Source organism: Electrophorus electricus, chromosome 7 (assembly GCF_041902795.1).
Source record: "Electrophorus electricus isolate QZ-2024a chromosome 7, ASM4190279v1, whole genome shotgun sequence".
NCBI classification, from domain to species: Eukaryota; Metazoa; Chordata; class Actinopteri; order Gymnotiformes; family Gymnotidae; genus Electrophorus; species Electrophorus electricus.
This window is the reverse complement of record NC_137503.1, coordinates 2,904,967-2,926,462: the sequence shown is the minus strand read 5'-3', so window position 1 is coordinate 2,926,462 and position 21,496 is coordinate 2,904,967. Positions and strand designations below refer to the sequence as shown.

Sequence of the window (21,496 nt, the reverse complement as noted above, 5' to 3'; positions counted from 1 at the left end):
AGAGAGAGAGAGAGAGAGAGAGAGAGAGAGAGAGAGAGCGAGTGAGAGTGTTTGTGTGTGTGTGAGAGAGAGAGAGCGCGAGTGAGAGTGTGTTTGTGTGTGTGTGTGTGTGTGTAAGAGAGAGAGAGCGAGTGAGAGTGTGTTTGTGTGTGTGTGAGAGAAAGAGAGAGAGCGAGAGCGAGTGAGAGTGTGTTTGTGTGTGTGTGTGTGTGTGTGAGAGAGAGAGAGAGAGAGAGTGTGTTTGTGTGTGTGTGTGTGAGAGAGAGAGAGAGAGAGAGAGAGAGAGAGAGTGCGAGTGAATGTCAGTGTGTTTGTGAAAGAGAGTGTGAGTGAGTGTGTGTTTGTGTGTGTGTGTGTGGGTGTGTGAGAGAGAGAGCGCGTGAATGAGCATGTGTGTGTGAGTGTGTGTGTGAGTGTTTGTGTGTGTGTGTGTGTGTGTGTGTGTGTGTGTGTATAGTAACCAGCATTAACCTGTCAGTACAGAGAGCTATGTACATTAACAAAATAGCAACAAAATTGCAAGTATACTTAATTATAGTAAGATTTATCATTCTTTACCTTTAAAGAAAGTTAATATTTAGGGGCAGAGTGTAAGATACATCAATGAATAATTTCAGTTAGAACAGGATCGTCCGGTTCCTGGGCCTTATAAAGAGATGACTGATGTAGGTGAAGGAGCTATGGGTGGGTGGGAGGAACAGTGATGCTCCTGTTGAGAATGCAGGACGACGCCGGTGTGACAAGCAGCTCATGAAATTCCCTGCATTTGGTTCTTCAGCATTACAGGTGTGGTTGGATACTTTTTTATTCTAGATGGGTTATACATAAGCAGTGGGGGGGCGGGGGGGGGAATCTTATTAATGTTTAAAACGGACCTCTCAGGGACGGTACCGTAAGTCATGAATGACCTGCTCATCACCTGAAAGGTTCCTCAGCCAACTCTAACTGGGCTATTCATTCAAGTTTCAATTCCTCTCCGATTTTCTCTTCTTACTGCTGTCCGAGTGTTTTTACGTGGGTTGAATCTTTCTTGCTTTCAATTACTTTTTTTTTTCACACTGAACACACTTACACTTGCCTCATGCAACCTCTCATCTCCGTTCAACACAAGACTAGTACTTTTCTGTCTGCTCCTCAAGGCCAGCGCAGTCCGACTGCGAAGTCAAAAGTATGGTCATTTGTCTTTGTGCTGATTTTCTCGCGAAGGAGCTTTATTTCAGTTGGCTGAAAGAGATGAATATGTTGGCGAACAAAAGATACTTGTTTTGACACAGAAGTCATTGTTTTGAATGCCAGACTCTCATTGTTCTGCAGAAATGGGTTGGCATTGTTCGACTCCAGCTCTATTCGATACGCGCCGAGCTGGTAAGAGCTCTGCTTGCCTAGACTTTGAGCATCGGTGAATACCGCCCAGGAAATCAGTGGTAAAGAAGTCAGTGAAAATCTGATCCAATTACATAACAGTTCTCGGACGAAATCTAACCGAAGCTGTGAGGCTCAGAAGAAAACGTTTTAATGTGTGGAAATGTGGACATGGTTCATCTAATTTGTTAATAATTGCAATTTGAATTGTCATCTTTACTTTGCATTTACTTTCATTTTTTGTACTAAACAATGTAGTGGTCAATGCTGTTTCTAGAAAAAACTCATAAGAGCAAATAATTTTTCACCATTCTATGGGGCACAGTATACTGAAGAAACATCCTAATATGGTCTTCATTGGAATAGGACATATTTCAATAATATTATTGAAGATGACTGGCAAAGGTAGAAGACAAGTGGAGACCATCCAAGGCAGAGCTGCAGACAGGAAGGATGTAGTGAAGATTTGGTTATTTGGTTAGAAAGTGTCATTAGCATTCATCCTTCTCCCATAAGCTCGAGTAATTACAGGCGTAAGAGCAAAAAGGAAGAGCAGTTTACACTGCTAGTAATTTGATTTGCATCTTACGCTAATAACTTCTTTTGTGCGTGTTTATGTGCCGTGGCGGAACACAAAGGCTGCGCTGCTGCAGGCTAAATGAGGAGGAGTGGAAAGAGCCTTTAAAAAAGCCGAATTTTAGTTTCCTCCGTCTCATTTGGTCAGAAAGGAAAGCCCGCCGTAGGCCCGCACATGCCATCAGTGCAACAAGTGAGGCTTCTGGTCTGTCAAAAGGAAGTGCCTCAAGACACCACTGCTGTCTCCCAAGCTGCTGTCAAATTAAAAGTCCCATTAAAAAAAAAAAGTTTATAGGCACAGTAAATGACTTAGAAAGTAGACTTATGCAGGCATCATAACAGTCAAGGATGTTATGATGTGCTTGTGATGAGATGTTCCTGGTTTCCTTGGTTTTCATAGCTGTGACATAAAACCAAGATTCTCACATGTATCAAGCTGTAAACAGTGACCTTGTCTATTTATCTGGTTATATCTGGTTGCACTTTTGTTTGACAGTCAAGCTTTGTAAAAATTGTTTTGAATAAGTCATTACCCTTAAATATCACATCTCATTTTTTGAGTAAATACTCTTAAATATCACATTTGGGTATAATTCTCCCCTTTACTAAGGTTTTAGGTGAAGCTGTTCAAAAAGAAAATTATTGCTCCAATTAAAATAAGATGTCTAGGTCTGGCAGAGAGTTATAAACAAAGCACAACTATTATCCAGCCAAACCCAAAAGCACTCCTGTAGTTCAGTCAGAAGTAGTAGTGTTCTCACACTAGCCATAATATTCCATAACTGGTTTTACCAGCAAATACAAATTAATTAGATGAATGCGCTGAGTAATGAGCTGACCTGGCACCAGTATGTCTACCTTTCATTCTAATTCACTCCTCCCAGCTCTCGTTATTATATTTCAAATAACTCCTTGCTATGTCATTGCACACCTTTAAGTACATGGCCGCTGCTGTTTTTCACAATGTTTCGGTCCACTGATTATTTGAGATTTCATAGCCGAGAACCTGTTTTGTTGGTTGTGTGAATTTCACACTAGCCATTCAAATTCTCCATATGGAACGGATTCTGGGAATACAATTCTTAATATGAATGTTCAATTGTGCTTTGCAATGGGCGAAATGAGTGACCATAGTAACTGGAACACTGCACAATAGTTGGAGCTGTGCATCTTTCTGGGCTTTTCACACACCACTGATTCAAAATGCTACCAGTGATGAACAATGTTGTGGATAAAGACAGTCAGGAGGAGGGTCAGTGAGGGGAATGTTTCCCTGGTCCACATTAGGGCCCCCGATACCCACTGAAGAACATGTGAATGGCACAGTATGTCTGAACATCATTGGTGACCAAGCTCCTCCTTTCATAGATACAGTTTATCCCCTCTTGGATGGACACTTCACACATGATGAAGGTCCATGTCACCAGGCATGTGTTGTCACTGACCGGTTCCCGGAACATTCCAGAGAGTTTCCATCAAGCCCCTTTGGGATTAAGAAGGAGGAAAGGACTGTGATTTTGTTCAGCTGTCTAGTTTGCAACAGTGTAATCATATTATTGCGCTACTACTGCTTACACATAGCAAATTATCCTTGAAACACAAAACCGTATTTTCCAGGTTCCAGGAAAATGATCGTAAATACTCAGTGTTATTCTACTAGTGTCTGGTTTCATTCAGTGGGAATCTAATTTTGTTTAGAAAGATGATGCCTTGAAGAATTGCATCCATGGTGCTAGCATGCCACTGAAAGCACTGATTAAAACCTGCAAAGGAATATACATAGTGTGAATAAACGAAATGAAACGTGATCCCACTCACTTTCATCTCTGAATCAAAAAAAGCAATCACTGTGCTCTTGTGTCACCATCAGAAATGATCTGGGAAATGATGGTGTCTAAATAATGTCTCAATTAACCTAGGCAGTCATGAAGAAAAGATGAGGGAGAAAGTGAAAACACAGAGATCAGAACAGTCGTGAGTCATACCAGTGTGTGTTTGCATCCCCATGCCTGACCAGAGTCCTCAAAGCGATTAGGAGGGAGAGCAAGAGAGAGAGAGAAAAGCAGAGAGGCATTTCATATTTTAATGGACCAATTTTGTGCATTAGAACAAAACCTGCTCACTTTTGCTTTCATTGGGAGCGGTTATTTTCCTGACTACCCTAAATCAGTGTGCATAAGATCAAGGGGAACAGTTGCAGTATGGTCATATGGCACACACACACACACACACACACACACACACACACACACACACACACACACACACACTCGCAAAGCCTATATGTTCAAAAACTATTTTTGTTTCGTGTGGTAAACCATGGGAATTGCCTTCTCTTGCAGGGTTAGCGAAGGTTGCCTAACGGTAATTGCATTGAAATGAGGGCGACGCGCAAGTTGGCACCTCTGTTGTTCCTACAGTACATAATTGCTACAGCCTCAACCTCCACTGCTGCCCCCAGTACGGTACCCACACTGTCGCCCGAAGGCACCTGGCTGGGCAAAACGAGGGTGTGCATGGCTGGCTCCACCCAGCTGCGGTGGAATGGGGGTCGGACCTTGGCTGAGGCAGACAAGGCTGGGAGGGTAACCCCCAGTGCCTGTGTAATAGCACAACAACTTTCTATTTGTCTGGCAGTGCGGGTCTTTTCTTCTCCGTGTGAGTGTGACCCAGCTGCCAGGAGCAGGCCTTTGTCCGGATGAAGAGAGCAGCAGCCCGAGCGTTCGTGTTCTCTCTCTCACTCCTGAATGGCCTCTCGCTGAAGGGAGAAAGGCTCTCTCGCGGCGGCTGGGAGCTGGCATCTGCGTGGAATGACAAGAAGAGACCAAGGCTGGAATTCGGTGGATCTGTGAGAACACCAGAACAGTTTGTTTCCACTGTGGCTGTAGAAAAACTTGATTTATAGCCTGAAATGCCTAATGCCAATGTGTTTTCCTGAGCATTTGTATGGCTATAATCTCTTTGTATCGCAATGTTTATGCTTACTGTATTTATTGTTACATGAAGAGAGGTGAAATCCTAGTACCCCAACACAGAAAGAACAAAGGATCTGTTATTATGGCAGTAATGAGCACTTTGAGAACAGACGGGTGTAAACTGTGAAATAATTTAACATGTTACAGCATGACATTCATTCAACTAAACAGAAGCCAGATGTTCTTTGAAGCATTTTAATTGTTCTGTTTTGTTATGAGAGAAAGGTGTTACTCGCTGTTTGACATGGGAAGAGGGTGTGGTGTGCACTGAGAACAAGGGTCTTGTTTCACTTTCTTGATTTTCACTCAAGTCATTGCTTGAGGAGCTAAAGTTTTTTTTTCTCTTTTAAAAACATTGGAAAGATGTGAACAAAGATGTGAAAACAGAGTGAACCCAGTTAGTAAGCTATAGTAAAGTATAGTTTAAAGGCTAAGCAGGACTTAATGCACCTCCATGAAGATTTCGCATTATTTTAGGTACTGAAAAAAATGTATATGTGAATAAAAATTAAAATAACGTTAATTTCTTTAAAAATGACGAATTCAAGTAAATTGACGAAAAAACCCGAAGTCGTTCCTAAAATTCCAGAAAGCTGCCAAGTGACGTGACTGGTAGTCAGCAGTGAACAACGCTGAGATCAAGCAACACAATTCTCCAGATATTTTTGAATTTGATGAATCTCCTATGACATCGGGGGTGATTGTGTATCACAATAGTGAAATTCAATCATTTAGATTTGAGCCAGTTATAGAAGCTGCACCAGAGAGCAATGAACAACCTGACCCAGGAGTCAGAATTGCCTATTCCAACTTGTAAAAACTTATATGTTAGCCATTATACTGATAACTGATCCTAAAAGTAAAACGTATTACTACAAGCAACCGTGTCTATTAACAATTAGTTATAGCAGGTGCTTGGTTAGCTAGGAAATGCTAAATAACATAATGATTAACATCAGACACTTTGCACTGAGCTATTAATGACAGGAGCTAGATAGGTAAACTTCCACATCCCACAGGCGTGAAACGAGCACTACAGATAACAGAGTAACCCGATGGTCCTTTCCGGTGTGCCCTTTTAAAGTTAACATATTTTTCCCATTTTTAGGATATTTTGGCATATTTGTGATATTGGTGCTTAGCCTTGAACTTCAAATGAACTTCAAATACTAATTCATGGAGATTCATTTTCAGCATTACTAGCACATACCACCTGCATTAATCATTATATAGAAAAGAGATCTTAAAACAAGTGTTCTGTCTCAGAAGAAACAGCACACTGGTTCTCATGCCAATATTTCAGTAATGAAATATGTTTCACATTGTTATATACAGTGCTGAAGTAGCCTGGTGAATTGAGGCCCTACAGATCCACCTACTAAACCTACCACTTTAATTAGAAGTACCTTGTCAGTGTGTGGATCGGGTCTACGTATGAGTCTATGTACAATTCTGTGCATCAGAGTTAAACAGAACCAAACAAGTGCCTGACTGTGTTTCCAAAGGGCTTGCTAGAGTGCACATGTCCAACATCCTTTTACGTAAGAAATGTGATTTCTTGGTAAGGAAGAAGTGTTTCCTGTTTTAGAAACACCCTACCCCACCCCTGGACATAACTTTGTTGTTCTTGTTGTTGTTTATTTCTGCGTGTATGACTGCAACAACTCTTCACTTTTTAGCTTCAGTCATGCTTTAAAGAGTTCACTTTAGCGGAAAGATTTTATTTTATTTTTTTTAAGAAAATGATGCCACCTGAATACAGTCTCCGTCAGCAATGCGTTAAGACGATTACACTGAAAAGGCAAAAAACAAAACAAAACTGTTAAGTAAAAGAGCGAGGGAAAAAAAAACCAAAGAGAGTGGAGCTCCACCAGTGAAAGATGACCAGGAGTGTTTCTCAGGAAGCTCCGCCCCCTCCGGCTCTCTGGGCGGCCTGGCCTGGCTGGCATGTGCCATGTTTCCAGCACTCATCTGCCAACTGTGTCAGAGGCGCTGGCGTGTGGCGATGCCAGTCGGAGAGCAGCCCATGCCAGTGCGGAAGGAGCTTTTGTGTGGCTGGCTGATTCCCTGGCACGCACGGGCTCCTGTGCCATCAGCGCAGAGGCTTGTGCCGGAATGTGGATCCCATGTCTGCAGCTACAGGTGTGACAAGGCATGAGACATTTGTGGATCGTCTTTAAAGCATGCTGGGAAGGACCTGTAGCGGATATGGCTCTGCTGTTTCCACCCATATGTTTCCACTGTAAATGATCTCATTTACGTTGCTGCATTTCAAACCAGACCTTCCATAAACTATATCAATCTATTTTTCATATATAGGAAACATATCATTTTCACGTGATCTTAAATGTTCCACTGGAAAAATGGGTTTATAATACATTACTAAATTTACTATACAGAGTTCATGATACTATACTTACTATGGTGTGCTATGCTATGCTGAACTATTCTATAGTTCGTCACCACAGGCTAAAATGACTCTTTGGACCATATTGAAGCCCAGTAAAAACGTGCAGAGCAGTGGTGTTAAGACTGTGCTTTGCATCATTTGAAACAATGGGAATAATCCCTTTGAATTAAGTTCAGAGATTAAATAACCTATATCATTCACTAAGGTCAAGGCCAGGTTAATGGCTTAATTTGATTTAATTGCAAACAGCTTGTTGGAATTATCTGCAAACAACCCTTTTAAAACTGACCAGAATTCTCTCTCTCTCTCTCTCTCTCTCTCTCTCTCTCTCTCTCTCTCTCTCTCTCTCTCTCTAATCCTCTGTTAATGGCTGGAGTCTCAGAGGGAGAGAGAGAGAGCTGCAGGTGAGGCCGTGCTGCGCTTGGCAGAGCGCTCAGTGAAGCACAGAGGAGAGGAGACACAGAAGGCCTGAACTGTATGCTCAAGGTGACCTTTACACACACACACACACACACACACACACACACACACACACACACATTCCTCCACACTCTACCATTTCTGTGAGGCCTACTGCAAATGTGCTGTCACACTCACCCGCAAAAGTGGAGGACAAAAGAGAGAAAGGAGCCTCTGATTTTGTTTTCACTTACACAATTATCCCACAAACATCTGTCAGACACACCTGTAAATAAGAATGTTATTCAACTGCTTTACTATATAGTGGTTCTTTCAACGCAAATCTCCTCTATGCCCCCATGAAGGGCACACACACACACACACACACACACACACACACACACACACACACACACAAGCTCTTTCTCTCTCCCACTTTCCCTGCTGGGCGTTCAGTCTTCTTTATTACTGATCAAAAGCAGAGACGGAGGCTTGGCTGCGGGGCCCAGACTGACTCCTCTGGAGGGTGTTTTAATTATGAGCTGACAGTCAGGACTCCAGGAGCGAGCAGACCCAAACAAAACCCCTCCTCCCCCCCTTCAGCTCCTGGAGCAAGCGGGGCTTGCAGCCGACCTCAGGACAGTAACTCACACTACTGATTACCCCATTTCTCCCTCCCGCCATATGCAGGAACCTTCACAGAGGGGGTGGGTTTGCTGTGGCACATGCAAGCAGAGGAAAAGCCCTTGGTGTTATCCCTCAACTGGAGACCTTGTGACTGAATCCTGGGAATGTGAGTAAAAGTGGGAATTCTCCGGCATGGGTGGTGTTGTGGTGACTTTCTCTGCAGCGGACAGAAGAACCCCTAAGGCTCTCTATACCGGACAAGCAGAAGCTGAGTTTAAGCCGCCGATGTGTTGTCCTCGACGTGACCTTTGACCTGACATCTGACCCCTGCTGTGTGTCAGAGAGCAGCGGTGGTTAGCGAGGATAATGGATCGTAAAAGCATGTCGCACAGGAAGGAGGGCCCATCTCCACCACGTCACACACCCGTGGTGCCTGTGAAGGTCAAGGTGGACCAGAGCCGCTCAGCTGTGACCCCAATACCTGGCTTCCTTCCCCAATCTCCCGCCTGAAGTTGTCCGCTAACAAGATCTGACGGCATAGGATAACGGCTGGAAATTTGACGGTGGGTGGCAAAGTTGTTCTCCACCACTGACAAAATGTTGACATCGCCTTTGTCACTAATGTCACGCTGAAGTGGTTTGCCATCTTAACTTATGACAAGACCAACAGACGTTGTTTGGCAAAAAAAAAAAAAAACATCTAATATCAGATCTCATTACCTTCCTGAAGATGATTGAAAGAGGAAGTATGTATAACACTACGTGTGCGTGTGTGTGCGCGTGTGTGTGTGTGTGTGTGTGTGTGTGTGTGAGAGAGAGAGAGAGAGAGAGAGAGAAAATATTAAACATGCTAGAAGTAGTAAATGTTCCACACAAGCATTAACCACTAGTATCATTGTCTAGAAGAAAATCTTCAAACATCACACAGATCTTTATCCAGCATCACGATTAATCTCCACCTGAAACAGTAAAACCACTTCATGCCAACTCCAGCAAATCACACAAGAGCTTAATGAGTGTCAAAGGGCAAGCGCAGGATCTGATAATCTCAATGAGACGAGAGCTGGAGCCCTAAATGGATATTAATATCAAATCGGGGCCTGAGTGGTCAGAGCACAGCACCGTGAAATGCCTAATCTGCAGAACTGGGCTTGCTGTCCCAGCTGGCACTAATAGCAGATGACCCCCGGCTGGCCTCGCTCACGGCCCGATTAATAATGGAGCACCAGCATGGCCAAAGACGCCTCTGTCCCTGCCTTCCCTCCATGAGGACCCCCCGCGCCAGTCACCCCGAAAAACACAGGGCTCCCAGAAGCCTGGGAGAGGCCATTTATTATTGATGGTTGATCAGCGAGTAGGAGCGTTTCTGATGATGTGATTATGAGTCCTACCGTAGGTCTTGTTAGTGCAGTTGCAGCAAACACACATCCTGCAAAGAGAGTGGGGTGGTAAAGTGCTAAGCTGTAACAGGTCCGATCTGGGTCCGATCTGACTCAAAATGTTATTCATTAACCAATCAGTTTTTGAATAACATTTGCTGCTGCCAGATTTTCTAAACACGTGCTCACTCTGACAAAGCATGTCAAAAATTAAGTTATTTAATTAACTAAAATGCTGACAAAGTGCTCCATTTCTCCTGGAAAACCCAATACACCTATAAAGAATTGATTTGATTGTTTCTTTTGTGTGTGTGCATGTCACCACATCCAAACGGGCTATTAACACTAAAAGCTAAGCAATCACTGGGTTTGTTTACGAGCTCACTCGTGGGCCTTCACAGCCTGTCTGTTTCCTCCATGCACACATTCTCACTCGCCCTTTCAGGTGTTGATCAAACATGTCTAGACTCAGATGAATACTCGGGTATCGGGTGTCGGGCCTGAAAGCGCGTGAGGCTCCACGCAGAGTTTTACTTAACCCTTCACCTCCCGAGAACCCTGTTCCTCTCTGCCTCTGGGACCTCAGACTGGAGGAGGAGCCACACTATGCACTTCACATGCTTAGATAGACATCAGGAATGCATTGACGACTTGTGATGTAATGTGATCTACTTGTGATCAAGTGCGGTCTACTTGTGATCTACTGTCGTCTACTTGTGATCTGCTGTGTTCCAGTGACAGGCTTTTGTAATTTGATTGTGTAAAGTTACATTTACTCAGTTAAGGCCAGTTACTCCATATTTGTCTGATAGTCTGTGTAACTATTTGCTAACTATTCCACCTTGAGTCTAATTGAATAAAAGTTATATTGTATACGTGTATATGTATAATTGAACAACACCATGTAGTTTGTTATCACAATACCTGTCTTTGTGGTACCAGTTAAACCTGTGTCAACCGTGTTCTGTGGGTGCTTCAAAGAATCAGCACAGTTACATGGTCTGAAACAGTAAGTATATTTGATCTAAATAATGCAGATACATCTTTAAGCATGACAGCTGAGGATGCACCTGGCCTTCCCCACTAAAACACAAGGAATGTCACAGTCCTGTAGTATGGTAGTGGTGTTGTATTCTGCCCGTACCATCTGGCCTCCCTATAAAATGTAATAATAACTTTTAAACGTTTCATTTGTTGGGGTCAAATATGCTTTTTTATGTATGTAGTAGATGTCTCAGAATAAACAAAGAAATAACAAGAAGAAGGAAGAACATGAATGGCGAATAAATGCGAAGTTTTGAGTATCAGTTTAATTCTGTAATAAAACAGAAATTTGCTTCTACACTTCAAGTGATCCATGAAAAAACTCAGTCTGTATATTCATTAGTGATATTTTAACAAATCATTTAAGAATATTACTGTAATATTGCAGATTTCATTTGTTTGTTACACCTGTGTAATAAAGAGCTTGCATGACAGGTTTGCAATAATCAGATCATTTCCTGTTGTCAGGATTAAACCCATCAAACTTGCTATCCAAACTGCATTTCACACATACAGTCTCAAACACAATTAAAGTGCAGTAGAGGCACATTTCTGTTTATTTTCGAGAGGCAGTAATTAGAGGGTATGAATGAGTTATGACTGTGTGAGAGACTTTCTACAAAGAGGAAAGAAAAACTTGTTCACCCGATTGTGACTGCCAGAGCATTGCCCTGTGGAGCTGTTGAAAACAGAGAGAGAGAGAGAGAGAGAGAGAGAGAGAGAGAGAGAGAGAGAGAGAGAGAGAGAGAGAGAGAGAGCGAGAGAGAGAACACAAAATCCCAAACCATATCTTTATTCTTTCTATTGTATGTCATCATTCTTTTCTTTCATTCTTCTCTCTCTCTCTCTCTCTCTCTCTCTCTCTCTCTCTCTCTCTCGTTTTTTTCATTCTGCCTCGTCTTTCCCAACCTTTTCCTAACGCCCCGCCCTCAACTTTGCAACAAATTTGTTGCTTCTTCAAGTGCACTGGCAGACAAAACTTTTTTTTTTTTTTTTTGCTCCTTTTTTCTGCAACACAAGGACAGAAAGCAAGAGGAAGGCAAACATTTGCTAGCCCAGTGGGAGGATCTGCCAATGAAAATATTTGGCAATCAGGAAAGAATCGAAAGAGATAATAAAATGTTTTGGAATCTGGGCACCCTATGGACTCCCCACGCTCTCACTATCAGATTTAAGCATAGGGTAGCTCGTCTTTATCAGTATTTAGCTGCCTCTCTGCAGACCTCCGTGACAAAGGGGAAATGACTGGGCTGCAGTGCCCTCTGGTGGTGGAGAGGGGAAAGACAATCTTGCATAATTACTCTTCACTTTAACAGCTGTATGAGCCTGGGAAACTTGGCAAGGATACGGTCGCCTTACGTAAACCTGAAAGTTGGTGTGGTGGGGCGCTTTTCTGGTGTTATCTACAAAAAAAAAAAAAAAAAAAAAAAAAAAAAGGAGCATATATTCCACAGAGAGAAAAGAAGATGCATAAAAAAGAGGGCAGATCAACTGACATGATCTAAAAAACATAAAAGTGTGTGAAACCTAAACGCTGACATCTGTCTGCATGTCCATGTGTAGATGTTTTTGGCAAAATCCCACAATTCCAAGCAGCCTCCTACATCACCTGGTGCCAGGTGCGGTGCCCAGGCAAATACTGGAGAAGCCTATAGAAGGAGTTCTCTGAGGCCCTGCCCCTGAGTGGCGGTGTGGGTGGCGACCTGTGCCTGGTGCCCTCGCGCCGTCCAGTCTCCACTTATGGAGACAGCTCCCCCTGGTGCGGGGAGAGGGGCGAGGCTGAGAGGATTTTGCCAGGGCTTGTGTTCACTGATGATGAACAAGGCCTCGTTACTGAGCACTGTAATGCAGGCGCAGATAGTGCACTCGTTAGTGTCACTAACGAGCACTTCAGATCCCACTGCCACTGTAATTGAGCCTTTTTGTTCTGCGAGCGACTCAGAATGTGTGCAGACCGTCTTCCTCTGAGAGCTCTGTCATCACTTCCTCATCTGTCTGTTCACTCTTTCACAGTCTCTCCCCACCATATTTACGCTCTCACGTCAGTGGCTTGATTCAGGGGCTGATTTATTTGGTGAAGGCCTGTGCTATAATGCTGCCGAGCCTTAATTGAACCCAGTTGCTGGGAAGGCACTGCAGATCCATCATAGCGGCCAGCCAAGCCCGGCCCGGGAAGAGCTAAGCTGCGTCTGCCTGGCGGAACGGTCTCTGCTATTTGTGCCAACCAGAAAATACCTGTGAGGAGAAGCAGAGCTCAGACTGATAGTTCTGCAGATTCATGCATGGTGCCGTTGACGATCTTAAAATGAAATACAAAGATACAGATGCAAATCTGCTTCTGATTCTTTTTTTTTGTGATAATAAAATCTTGTACTATATAAATAGCCCTTCGTTCCCATGACCTGTGCCATCCTGTGGTGAGAGAGCGAGGAGAGTTTACTCTATGTGTTGGAGATTCTTCGTCGCTTCTTACTCCCACAGCAGGAAGTGTTTCAGCGTGGATGATTTGAAGGTACAGACAGACTTCCCTTCTCCCCTGATGTTACTACCAGCTGAGTGTTCTCTCAGCATTTCCTTTGATGTCCTTTATTCCTTGGGAGTCCAAGGTGTTTATTCTTCACAATCACAATCTGTTATGTCGAATAAATGTATTTATACATCAACACAAAGAGCTTCAGAGGAAATCTCTCTGAGCCCGGCCTTTTCGTTGCAGAAGCGTCACGCCTGGCCGAATGCCTGTGCGGGTTTGTTGCTGTCGTTTCTGCTCTGTCCTGTCATTTCTGGTCCACTTGCGAACGCGTAGCTACATGACAAGGGCTGTAACTTAAATCAATTTAAATCAGCCTTTGAAATTCCTTTTGCTATGCTATTGTGTGCACTTGGGAAAAACAGAATGAAAGGCAAATCGGAATTCTAACATCTGCCATACTGGGACATGCCCCTCCCCCTGCACCCTGCCGTCACACGCACAATAAGGTATTGATCGATTCAAGTCCATTTAAAGGTTTTGAAATAAATCTTTAAAAAAACAACAACATTCTATTCTGCATTTGAAGAGGGGGAGAGAGAACAGACCTCCCAGCCAAACAAATGCCATAAAGCTTTTCGGAGGATCGAAGCAGCCAAGTGCTGTTTAAGCCAACTGGATGATTCATTTTAAGCAAATCTCTTGTCTTCTTAAGCACTGTGTATTAAAGCTGACACTGCTGCTACTGCTGGGGACTTGCTCTTCATCCATCTCTTTCTCTCTCTGTCTTTTTCTTTCTTTCTCTCTAAAAGGAGAGCAATAGGAGCAGAGCTATACACTGCAGTAGTAGTTAGTAAGCAGTCAAGATATTGAGAAAGATCTTCTCAGAGCTGCATGAAAGATGCAACATTAGTTAAATAACTCTAGACTGGGGTCCCCCAGATGGTGGCATTTGCCACAGTAACAATAGTATTTTCACTATAGTATATATACCATGGTAGCAATAGTATTTTCATTATAGTGTATATATTTTCATTATATTACATGTACCATGGTAGCAATAATATTTTAATTATATATACTATCATTATAGTATATATATTATATATACTATAGTATATACACTATCATCCCCTCCAGACTCACTACCAAGTTGGAGGATCTAGGACTGCATCCATCCCTGTGTGACTGGATCTCCAACTTCCTAATCACAATCAGTACAGGTGGGCAACTCTGTCTCATCCACCCTCACCCTCAGCATTGGAGCTCCCCAGGGTTGTGTTCTATGCCCCCTGCTCTACTCACTGTACACCTACGACTGTGTGGCCACTTCCAGCTCTCCCACCATCGTCAAGTTCGCTGACGATACCGTCGTCATGGGCCTGATCTCCAACAGCGACAAGAGGGCCTACCTGGAGGAGATTAAACACCTGGAGAACTGGTGCCAGGAAAATAATCTCCTCCGAAACGTCAGCAAGACAAAGGAGCTGATCGTGGACTGCGGCAAGAAGCAGGAGCAGCACTATCAACCTGTTAGGTTCAAAGGAACCCTGGTGAAAAGAGTAGACAGTTTCAGGTACCTTGGAGTTCACATCTCACAGGACCTGTCCTGGTCCCGCCCCACCAGCTCCCTGGCAAAGAAGGCTCGTCAGAGACTTCACAGTCTGGTTTTGGAACAGCACCAAGCAGGACAGGCAAGCACTTCAGAGGGTGGTGCATTCAGCAGAGCGCATCACTCATATGGAACTTCCTGACCTGCAGACCATATTTTACAAGCAGTGCCAGACAAAGGCCAGGAGGATTGTGAAGGACCCCACCCAACCCAACAATAGGCTCTTCTCTCTGAGGTCAGGGAAGCGCTTTCGCTCCCTCTAGACCAACACAGAGAGACTGAAGAGGAGCTTCTTCCTGCAGAACTGATGGGACTACTCTGCGTATGATGTCCACAATAACATCATAAAAAACTGTAAAAACTGGAAACTGTACATTGTATATATGCATAGTATACATCCCCTCTTCATTCATCATAACATTTTTATTTATTCATTAAATAGCATTCCATTTCCCTGTATCTCTCCTCGGCCACGGACAGAGCAGTTACAAAAAGCCTTTCACTGCCAGTTATACCAGGTATGACTATGTGTGTGGTAAGTCAACTTTGAACTTTAAACTTTGACATACCATGGTAACAATAGTATTTTCATTATAGAATATATACCACTGTAGCAATAGCATTTTCATTGTCGTATATATACCACAGTACCAATAGTATTTTCATTATAGAATATATACCACTGTAGCAATAGTATATATACTATGCTAGCAATAGTATTTTCATTATAGTATATATACTATGGAAACAATAGTATTTTCATTATAGTATATACCACGGCAGCAATAGTATTTTCATTATAGTATATATACTACGTTAGCAATTGTGTTTTCATTATAGTATATATACCATGGTACCAATAGTATTTTCATCATTGTATATGTACAATTGTAGCAATAGCATTTTCATTATAGTATATACCACTATATCAATAGAATTTTCATTATAGTATATATACCATAGTAGCAATAGTATTTTTATTATAGTATATATACCACAGTACCAATAGTATTTTCATTATAGTATATATACTACAGAAACAATAGTATTTTCATTATTGTCATGGAACACTCGCCTCTCGCGAGTCACATGGTTTGGCCCACCATGTGCAGTGGGAGGATCTTCATTTGTGGCCACGCCTGCACACACCTGCGCCTCGTCTTGTCTATGTGTAGTTAAACCCACATCAGTGTGTGCAGTGTCATTGGTCATTGTCGCTGTAGCGTGTTAATTGCAGCTCTATGTATCAGTCTATGTTTGTTTAATATGGTGTTAAATGTTAGAAGTGTTTAGTGTGCTTGTGTTCATTGTTTGTGTTTATACGTGAGTGCCACATTAGTCCTCTATGTTTTATGTAAATAAATGTCTTACATGTCGAAAGAGTCTGTGCGTCCTGCTCCACACCCTTTGGCACTCGGGCCACCACGTTACAATTATAGTATATACCACGGTAGCAATAGTATTTTCATCATTGTATATATACAATTGTAGCAATAGTTTTTTAATTATAGTATATACCACTATACCAATAGTATTTTTATTATAGTATATATACCATGGTAGCAATAGTATTTTCATTATAGTATATACCACTATACCAATAGTATTTTTATTATAGGATATATACCATGGTAACAATAGTATTTTCATTATAGTATATATACCATAGTAGCACTAGCATTCTCATTGTAGTATAGTTTAGTAATAGTATTTTCATTATAGTGTATTTTCTATTTTCTATTCATTATAGTCTAGTTTCACTGCAGTATATATACCACGATATCAATAGTAGTTTCATTATAGTATATACCACTGTAGCAATAGAATTTTCATCATAGTATATATACCACGGTAACAATAGTAGTTTCATTATAGTGTATATATATATATATATATATATATATATATATACACACTAAATTAGCAATGGTAATTTTATTATAGTATATATACAGTAACAACAGTATTTTCATTATCGTATATATACCATGGTAACAACAGCATTTTCAGTGTAGTATATATACCATGGTAGCAATACTATTTTCATTATAGTATATATACCACGGTAATAATAGTATTTTCAGTGTAGTATATATACCACAGTAGCAATAGTATTTTCATTATTGCATATATAGCATGGTAGCAATAGCATTCTCATTGTAGTATATATACCACAGTAGAAATAGTATTTTCATTATTGCAAGGTTATATATGTTGGTATGATAGTTATAAACATCTGATTCTTTGATCTTAGGTTGTGATATAATTCATGTCATATATTTTAACTGGCTCATTAGGCACGCTGCCCCCTGCTGGCCATGCAGCTGAGGTGTCGACGATCCCTACCTAGCAGTCATCTCTGTTCTGGTTGAATTAAGGATGACTCCGTTAAGAACAGCTTAAACCGCAGGAGCGCAGCCACCGAAAAGGGTTCACCCTCTAAGTCAAGTATCTCATTGACCACACTTCAAACTTGGTGAATTCTTGAGCCTTTTTCGAAAAGGCCATCTTGGCAACATAACACATGTGAACAAGTGCATTACACTTGGAAAAAAAACAGCCCCTGCAGCTCTGATACAAGCAAATCCTCTCTAAGCCACTAAACTGTGGTTAAGCACTGACCATGTGGACAGGGCAGTGTGAGGATCTCTCCTGGCCATCGCTGTACTGGAGCTGCAGGACTGGGGGAGAGAGAGAGAGAGAGAGAGAGAGAGAGAGAGAGAGAGAGAGAGAGAGAGAGAGAGAGAGAGAGAGTGAAAACAAGTGAGAGAGTGAGAGAGAATGAGAGTGATAGAGTGCAGGTCTGGGGAGAGAGTGAGAGAGAGAGAGAGAGGGGGGGTGTATGGGGGTGAGTTGATCTCTCTTAAATCGGACAGGAAAATGGAGGCTACTGGGATTATGGGGCTTGTGTAATTGTGAAGAGGTGGCAGAGTCAGAGAGCAGTGATTCTACTGGATTAAGACAAGGGTCTGTGTGTGTGTGTGTGTGTGTGTGTGTGTGTACATTTGGAAGATGTGTTCATCTAAATCCCTAGGGCTGAAAGAGAAACTTGCACTTTTCTTAAACTCACAGTTTCTCAGGAGAAAGACAGATGATTTAGAGAATAATGCAATAACAGTTTTCTTTATTTACATTATACTTGACTCCTTTCTCATTTGAAAGTGTACAGTACACAGCTACCTTTGTGAGCCTTTGCCACAGCAACGACTGTTAGGTGTGTGTAAGTATGTGTGTGCGTGTGTGTGCGTGTGTGTGCATGTGTGTGTGCGTGTGAGTGTGATTGTGCATGTGTATGCGCGTGTGAGTCTGTGTGTGGTTGTGTCTGTGTCTGTGTGCATGTGTACTTGCATGTGTGAGTGTGTGTTTGTGTGTGTGTTTTATGTGTACTTGTATGAGAATGCATGCATGCATACACGTGAATGTGTGTGTGTGTGTGTGTGAATTTGTGTGCGTGTGTGCCTGCGTTCCCCCACATGTATGCCAACAAAGTGCGGTGTCGGAGTCGGAGCAGGCATGACGGTGCTGGGGTGGTGCTGGTGGTGTTGGTGGGTGGGGGTAGAGCTCATCTTGGCACTCGGAGCACGGCTCCAGCCCGCCAGAGCTAGTGGGGGAGGTGACCCCTTGTCTGCTGCTTGTATCAGCTGCACTGCATTGTGCTCCGGGGAAGACTTAGCCTCCCAAAGCATCTCCTGGCCCCAGCTTTACCCACAAACACCTCCACTGCCATCTCACCTTCTCTGGCGCGGAGACATTAATCTTACTCTCCCCTCCTGCAGCTCGCAGGCACTCGCATCGTTGGCATGCCGCTAATGTTTGCCTCCCATTCACAGAACACACACACACACACACACACACACACACACACACACACACACACACACACACACACACACACACACACATATATGTATTTTTGCGTCGGGGCGAATCAGCGCAGCCGCATTGTTCCCAAATCATTGTAATATCTATTTAGAGCGGCAACAGCAGTGGCAGGAGATGCTGAGCATTCACGGAGCATAAACCATCCGTAAGACTTAGAGAAGCTGAAAGAGCTTATCCCTATATTCTTAAACTTTTCTTTTATATGGGTCTTAGGCATTAAGGGTAGGCTTGTGAATAGCAATTGTTCCATTGCTGCAGTGAGGGAGTGAGCGTGTACACGTGGGTGGGGGAGTTTTATTCCACTCTGAAATCTTCTCTTTTCCTCTTGTTGCTTTTTTTTCTCATTCTCTCTTTTCTTTCAGTCTCCTACTCCCTCTTTTTCTTCTATTTCTTCATGACTGTAAACCACGCTCTTAACTCTTAACGGTGTGGGGGACAGAGTAATATGCTTTTAAAGACACACTATGTGAAAGATTTTCCACTGTGCAGATCGCTGCTCAGAAATTAAAAAAAAAAAAGGCCATTTTATGGAGCCTGAAAACAAATTTGCTGCGGTGGAGAAGAAAAGAGAAAAAAGTAAATTATGTGGAAGAAAATACTACTGATATAATTTTGTAGTATCAAGTCATCATCAAACAATAGAGGAAAGCTTCCAATAGGGTTGAGAGAATCAGTGTGTGTGTGTGTGTGTGTGTGTGTGTGTGTGTGTGTGTATACACACACGTGCGTGGATTTGGGTGTGTGTGGGTGTGTGTTTGTGTTTATATTTAATTTCATTTATATTTTAAATTATATATACTTGTTGCATAAATTCATTTCAAAGCCCCTTTTCAAAGCAATAGGAATACCACCATCCAAGTTTAGCAGTTGCATTGCAAAAAGCAGTTCAGCAGAACAGCGTACTGGTGAGAAGAGCTGGAGGCTCAAACCCTACCCCACACCACACCCCAACACAAATCATACCCCACACCACACCCCAACACAAATCATACCCCACACCACACCCCAACACAAATCATACCCCACACCACACCCCAACACAAATCATACCCCACACCACACCCTAACACAAATCATACCCCACACCACATCCCAACACAAATCATACCCCACACCACATCCTAACACAAATCATACCCCACACCACACCCTAACACAAATCATACCCCACACCACATCCCAACACAAATCATACCCCACACCACACCCTAACACAAATCATACCCCACACCACACCCCAACACAAATCATACCCCACACCACACCCCAACACAAACCATACCCCAACACAAACTATACCCCACACCACACCCCAAAACAAACCATAATCCACACCACACCCCAACTCAAACCATACTCGACACCATATCTCAACAGAAACCGTACCCCACACCATATCCCAACACAAACAATACCCCACACCACACCCCAACACACAACCATACCCCATACCATACACCAACACAAACTATACCCCACACCACACCCTAACTCAAACCATACTCCACACCATATTCCAACACAAACCGTACCCCACACCATATCCCAACACAAACAATACCCCACACCACACCCCAACACAAATCATACCCCACACCATATCTCTACACAAACAATACCCCACACCGCACCCCAACTCAAACCATACCCCACACCATACCCCAACACAAACCATACCCCACACCATACCCACATCCACACCATACGTCAACACAAGCTTGAATCTTGTAAATTTAAAAAAAATATATAGCATGGATAACAGTGTACCAAATTTGCTGTTATCACAATGTCACTGATCTCAACAATGGTTATGAATTGAATATATATATATATGCTAGTAAAGATTGCAGGACCTGCTGGGTCCTCAAGCATGAGAACAACATGAGAACAACATGAGAAAAACATGAGAATACCATGAGAACAACATGAGGAAAACATGAGAACAACATGAGAACAACAGGAGAATAACATGAGAACAACATGAGAACAACATGAGAATAACATGAGAACAACATGAGAACAGGTACAGAGCGAAAGCTCTCCTGTCCTTTCCACTGTCTTCCCCTACATTGCTCATTGGACACGTGATGTCAAATAGATTCACAAACTGCTTGGTATGCACTGTGTGTGTGTGTGTGTGTGTGTGTGTGTGTGTGTGTGTGTGTGTGAGGGTTCCTAAATAGGTCTGAACTAACCCAGCGCTGAGCGCAGCTGCTGTCGATATCCTCTGGAGCTGGACACAGGCCCTCGAGGCCCAGTTAACATGAAACAAATTGCTCGTTAATTGTCAGGAGAGTGAATTGTGACTGGGAGCGTTTGTAATTCTGGCGGCTGCCACTCTGCAGGTGGGGGCTCCTCACTGGAGCAAGCTGGGCACTGGGTGGGACCTTGTCCGAGTGCTTGGCTAATGGGAATGAGCAGTTTTAATCAGCTCCTTCTTCCACAACAGGATGGAAATGACTGTGAACAGCCTCTCTTCAGCATAGCAGAACTGCCATCCATCCTGAGAGCTACAAGGTGCATGTGCCAATTACTCTCTCTGTCTTTCTCCCCCTCTCGCTGGCTCTCTCTCTCCCACATCCTCCCTCACTCTCCATCTCTCTTCCTCTCTCTCCCTTCCCTCTTTATATTTCTCAATCTTTCTCTCTTGTTCACATATGACACTTGTCATGGGTTTTTAAGATTGGAATATATATTGCTCAAAGCTCCAGAGAGGATATATGAATTTGTTGTGTGTAGCTCTAATAATGACTACGTCTTCCC

General features: G+C 42.8%; 1 long non-coding RNA gene across 2 annotated transcripts; it reads left to right on the top strand.

Annotated features, from left to right (window-relative positions):
- The first annotated feature begins 713 nt into the window (after nt 1–713).
- Nucleotides 714–11,125, top strand: LOC145658777 (uncharacterized). 2 transcript variants are annotated; one of them, XR_014124640.1, is made up of 4 exons: nt 714–786; nt 7,706–7,809; nt 8,413–8,515; nt 8,691–11,125. It is a non-coding gene; the product is annotated as an uncharacterized LOC145658777 (long non-coding RNA). The 2 variants fall into 2 exon arrangements; XR_014124639.1 differs by having other exon boundaries at nt 8,413–11,125.
- Nucleotides 11,126–21,496: the final 10,371 nt, after the last annotated feature.